At 40.2% G+C, this 6044-nt stretch overlaps 1 long non-coding RNA gene across 1 annotated transcript; it reads right to left on the minus strand.

The window, feature by feature from the left end:
• Positions 1-1059: 1059 nt before the first annotated feature.
• Positions 1060-5297, minus strand: LOC122550266 (uncharacterized). Its single transcript, XR_006311777.2, has 3 exons — positions 5075-5297; positions 3734-3880; positions 1060-1578 (listed from the first exon to the last, which is right to left on the minus strand). It is a non-coding gene; the product is annotated as an uncharacterized LOC122550266 (long non-coding RNA).
• Positions 5298-6044: the final 747 nt, after the last annotated feature.

Raw genomic sequence — 6044 nt, forward strand, 5'->3', positions numbered from 1 at the left:
TTCAGTGATAGTGTTCAGCTGGGAGTGTTTCAAGAAAAGTGTAAACTGCATTGGCAAGAAATAAAATGGTGTGTTGGCTGCCACATTGCTAATCGGTATTAGATGATGAATAACAAAGTGATCTGCCACTCTCTATACGTTTGATGTTTACACCTTGCCATTACAAACATAATGTATTGTACGGGTCCAACAGGAGGTGGCTTAGCCGCTGATTTTGGGACACTGCGCTCACATTTCACAGCCAGTGGCAATACAGTGCCAAGTTTTATGGCTCCTGAGCTCTGCACATAGATTTTGTTTTAATGCACATGATTAATTCAATTGCCCACTCCTTAAAATCTAATGCAAAGGGCGTAATGAAGTGCTATCCACTCTGCCAACATTAAACTGCTAGTCGGGGAACATGAGTAAAAATATATTCACTCTACAGGGGAAATTTGCAGCACTGTTTTAGTCTTTGCACCCAATTCATGCCACGTAGAGCTAACTGATTGGTGGGATAGGCTTGAGAATTGATTGGCTTATTTCTGTTCCTATATTCACATGCTCTGTACTGATTTATCATGAATTTTGTAAATCCTTGTATCAAAGATCAGTTAACATAAATTTTTCCTTTGCATATGTGCACTTCCTGACCAAATGTTTCTGTGACTGAAAAGCACCCAGCGAGAAGGAAGAAATAAAAATTGATCCATTGTATTCAGCTAACTAGGCTGCAATTTTCAGTATCACATTTATTTTAAAGCAGACGTGGAACCATTAGCTATTTTTCAATCATCTGGTATTACTTTTATATTTAACGAGTGGAAAAAAAAGTCTAAAGTCAATTTCTGATTCTGCTGTTATTTCCTTAACTGTTATTTGATGTGTATCATCTGTTCTTGTTGTCTTATAAACATTGAAGCAGTCCCGTTTGTTTTAAATAATCATTTCATTGCTTTGTTCTCTTTGTACTCTTAAATGTTCTTTGCCAATTGATTTGCTCTTCCTTCCTTGACTGAAGATGTTTGTACTCTTATGGGAATTACCTTATAATATACTTCCCATGTTTCAGTCATTCAAATGAGAGACCAGGCAATAGTTGCAAAATTCAGTTCCATGATCTCTGCAGTTTCAATGCTATGGATTCTATTTTGGTACCATATGGGCATCCATGTTGCAAGCACTACTTCATATATGGTTCTCACTGGACATGAGTTTTATTAAGGTATCAACTGGGCATGTACAGATGCAGACAGCAGAAATGTGTGTGACAGACATATTGTGGCATCAGTCGGTGTATAATAATTTTATCAAATGCTGCTTCAGCTAATACTCCCTTTTAAAAATGCAGAGACAAATGTACATTCAGCAATGGGAAGAGCTTCATCTGTGTTATTTGAAGGCACCTTTTAAGTCAGTTCCTGATTAATTTCTACTAGTTCTGTCTGGATCAGCACATCTGTGAGTTTTCCACAGCTATTTAAAGTAGATGAGGTCGACAGGGAGTGTGATGTTGCATGTGGTGAAGGCTTTCACTCTACTTGGTCAGATCATTTGTTCTCAGTCATGAGTGCTGTAGTTACCATCCCCTGTGGTCTGCAGAATGACAGGGAAAATAAGCAGACAAAATTCAGAAGAGAACACTCAAATAAAAGCAAGTAACTGTGGTTCTAGAAATCTGTGACACTCTTCCAACCACTCCAATACCTCCTCACTATCTCATGGCACCTACAATCATAGAAGATATAACCCTTCCCTATTCACCTCCAGCCTCCTCACTGTCCAAGGCCCCAGTCACAACTTCCAGGTGAAGCAGCATTTTACTCATACTTCTTTCAATCAAGTTTACTTTATTCATTGCTCACAATGCAGGATCCTTCACATTGGTGAGACCAAACTCATACTGGGTGATTGCTTTATGGAACACCTCTGCTCTATCTGCAGGAATGACCCAAACTTTCCAGTTGCTTGCCATTTCAATAAACCATTTTGTTCTCATGTTCACATTTTTTGCCCTCAGCCTGCTGCAGTGTTGCAACAAAGCTCAACATAAGTTGAAAACAAAACACCTCATAGTCCATGTTGGCATTCCAAAACTTCAGAGCATGACCTATGTCCACCATTTTTCTTACATTTCCTCTCCAGCTGTGTCTTTTGTATCTTGGTTGACTCATTTTCTCCTTTCTCCCCTTCATTTACAGTATATTTACAGTATTTAATGCATTTCACTGTGTCTCGGTACACATGACAATAAATTCAATTCAATTCAATATGTACTGGACATCTCTACACTTTTCCTTTACCACCATTAGCACTCTTTGTTTTCTGCACATCCTCACCATCTGTTCCACTTACTCCTCCTCCCCCTCTGTCAACACATAAAAATCATGATTTTCCAGCCTCTATTGTTTCTGAAGAGTCATTGAACTTAAAATGGTAACTCTGGTTCTCTCTCCTCGGATGTTGTTGTTCCTGCTCCAGCACTTTCTCTTTGGATTACAAAAGAGAATGCACTGCTTTCAGGAAAGAAGGATGAGGAAGACCAGGAGGACAGCTCTTAACAGCAGTCTTATCCATTCAGGATCGTCAGGGAGCTTCCATCTTCCCTGAACCTAAACTATGCATAGAGTTTGCCAAGGAGATGCATGATGCATGGGATGCAAGATATCTGTCACCTCTTGCACGTGGGGCTGTGGCTCCAGAGAGGTTCCTTTTCATAAAGGGTAAAGTTGCTGAGGTGGTAAGTTTTAAGAAGTGCATTCCAGAGATTTAGGGTTTGACAACTGAAAATATAACTACCAATAGTGGAATGATGCATCAATTCAAGGGACACCAATTAACTGTGTGACCAATAGTGAAGCAAAATTAGACATGCTAGTAGTGTGCCTATTTTAAACTGGAAAGTGAGATCCAAGATATAAATGCACAGTTCTGAAGGAGAGTGTGCAAAGCAGTTTTAGCAAAGGCATATGTGCCTAGCATACAGAGCAGCGAGATGATAACATGAATGAGATTGTAAAGGCAGACTTGAAGCCATTACCAGGTGAAGCCATTTTCTAATTCTATAGCCCAGCCAATTTAATGTCTTAACCTTGTGATTTAAGTGGATCATGAACAAATTCCAATTTCATTGTTGGATGATTCTTTCCACCTGCTAGGATAAGTGCACACATTTTTGGACTGACTGGTCTTGCAGAACATTTTTGTCATATAAAACATCATGGCAAATGAATCTGCTTGTGGATATGAATGGCCCATTCAAATTTTTTCTGAGAATTGAATGGCGCTGTGAGAATGAAGAGATACCATCCAGAGCAGAACAAGGTGCAAAGAAGCAGCGAAAGTGGAGATGAATGAATAGGAATTATAAGGGAAGCTGCAAGAAAAGAGACAACAATATAGACAACACCTTTTTTTAAAAAAAGGCTCTACATAACTGGAATTTTCATGAATATTAAAAATGATCTCAAACACATCTTATTCAACAACAGTCCAGACTCTTCCCTTTATTATTGACTTATTCTTCTGAAAAAATATAAAATCACCAGAAAACACACATGTAGCTGCAATTTTATAAATGTACTAATTATTTAATGTACACAAAACTAAGTTAATCACACATGCACATTTGCTTAGTGCCCATCTTCTGCATGACTTTTACTTTTCTCATTCTTGCACAAGGTGTTTCCTAGCAGCTGAAGCATTGTCGAACATCATTTGGAGAGAATGCATTTGGCATCAGATGACAAACCTGAGCAATTCCAGACCTGGAAGGTCCCCTTCAGATTGCAGCATTTGGGCTACAGCAGTCTATGCTTCCTGATTGACATGTAACAGCATGGGGGTTTGTGCATTCCCAGCAGTTTTCTTAGTTTGTCTTTATCTGACTCCTTTGCAGCTGAAACACATGTGCATATGATTAGATTAGATTCCCTACCGTATGGAAACAGGCTCTTTAGCCCAACAAGTCCTCCGAAGAGTAACCCACCCCTACCCATTCCCCTACCCTATGTTTCCCCTGACTAAGGCACCGAACACCTAAGGCAATTTAGCACAGCCAACCCAGCCCAGCCTGCACATCTTGGAATGTGGGAGGAAACTGGAGCACCCGGAGGAAACCCACGCAGACATGGTGAGAATGAACAAACTCCACACAAACAGTCGCCCGAGGTGGGAATCGAACCTGGGTCCCTGGCGCTGTGAGACAGCAGTGCTAACTACTGAGCATCCTTGATGCCCAATGAGATTGCAACTGCTCTTTGACCCACTGATTCAGCAAGTGCAGATTCTGCCTGTATGCCAGTTTCTCTAACACAAGCAGGGCAGGATTTTTGCACAATCAGCTGACTCTGGAAGTCTTTAGAAATGGCGGGTGGGATCCAGATGCAGAGGGAGGCATAGACTTAGAGTGGGGTATGAAGTGGCATGGGGAAATGCAGTACATGGAGATAAGGTAAAAGGGAGAGGAGTGAGGAGTGAGGGGACAGATTGAAAAACAGCTTTTTAAGTACATCAACGATCAAGATGGATTTTTTAACCCACCCACTGTGACTTTCAACTGCCTCACTGCTGCTTCCGAACTGTTCTGCAACCTGAAATAGTTAGACCCCGCCTAGTTCAACAGTGCTGTGAAAGTTATGCATGCTGGGTTATTTGAATTGGAAATGGTGCAGCTAAATCAGGGGATTTTCCGACTTGAATTTCCCACTCCATGACCAAAATCACAGGATCAGTATTGGAGCTGGCATCTGCAAATGTGAAATTGTGTGATCCTGTCTTTTCATTTTCACCGCCTTCACTGCTTCCTCTTCCCCCTCCCAAAAAAGGTTTCAGTTCTCCTGCATCCCAGATGAGAATTAAGTTCTGGTGAGGGTTGATGGATGGAGAAAGTAAGAAATGCATGCTTACTCCGTTACCATCCCTGTGCCAGAAGAGACAATGGTATGAGGGAGAATTTGACTAACAGTGTAAGAACTAGGTTTTCCATTAACCTCAACAGTGCCAGTGGCGACTGCCTCTGTGATGTCCCCTCCTTCAATGGATAACACATCAAGTTAGTAGGATATTCCATTTGAAAGTCAAATTTACTCACCTTGTCCCTTTATAGAAATCTTCGCTGCAACCATGTTCTTGCAGCAATATTCTTGCCATTAACTTTAACTGCTACTTGCACTTTCTTTTTTCTTGAACATATGTGTAGAAGATTTCTCACCCCGTTGCACACACAGAATGTTCCTCCTTCTCTCCAAGGTCTGAAGTGTATTTTCACAAAAACCTGGCGCACGTTTTCTGAAGTTTGCAGCAAGCAGCTGCAATGCATCTCCCATTGAAGTGGTGCTCGCCGCTCATGATGTTGCCAATGAGCAGAGCAGGTCGTGCCGGCTTTCTATAGCAATTATGGAAAACAACAAGCAACACATTGCAATATAAGTGTGTATGATAAGCACACTCTGTGATGATCATGCCTGTTTTTGGAACATGTACAATTTAAGTCTCATTTGGCCTTTAGGCTTACTACTCAACTCAAATGCTTGTGTTTCTAAAACAAAATCTGAAAATGCCACATAAAGAAACAATATAGGAGCTAACCAGGACCAGTGTTTTCTTTCATGAGCAAGTATGTCAAAGTTCATTACTAATAGATTGGCTCCTAAGGTCTTTATTAATGTTTTTGGATCACGTTTTACATTTCTGTCTAATTTTCCATGACAACTGCAAGTTGACATCCCTTTGATATAGAGACAAATATTCAAATCCCCCAAGCTAATTAGTTTGTGTAGTAATTAGTTTTACCTTATGTTAGAACTGTTATTTTCTTATTGAATACATGGGAAAAAGAGAATGCAACTCAATCTGGTGATTCAGAAAAGATAGTTTCTTTTTTAGTCCGAAATAAGCAATTCTGATTGGAATCTGACTGAATATAAATCCGTTTTCTTTTCTCCGTTATAAGAAATGCTGGAACGACAAAACTGGAATCTGGAACCTATTTGCTGCTATTAAAGACTCACAGACCAAGAACACTCACACTTGTTTGGCACATATTTTATCTGGTGAGAAAC

This window comes from Chiloscyllium plagiosum, unplaced genomic scaffold (assembly GCF_037043375.1).
Source record: "Chiloscyllium plagiosum isolate Xiang-an unplaced genomic scaffold, Cpla_swu_hap1 HiC_scaffold_5, whole genome shotgun sequence".
In the NCBI taxonomy this organism is placed as follows: Eukaryota; Metazoa; Chordata; class Chondrichthyes; order Orectolobiformes; family Hemiscylliidae; genus Chiloscyllium; species Chiloscyllium plagiosum.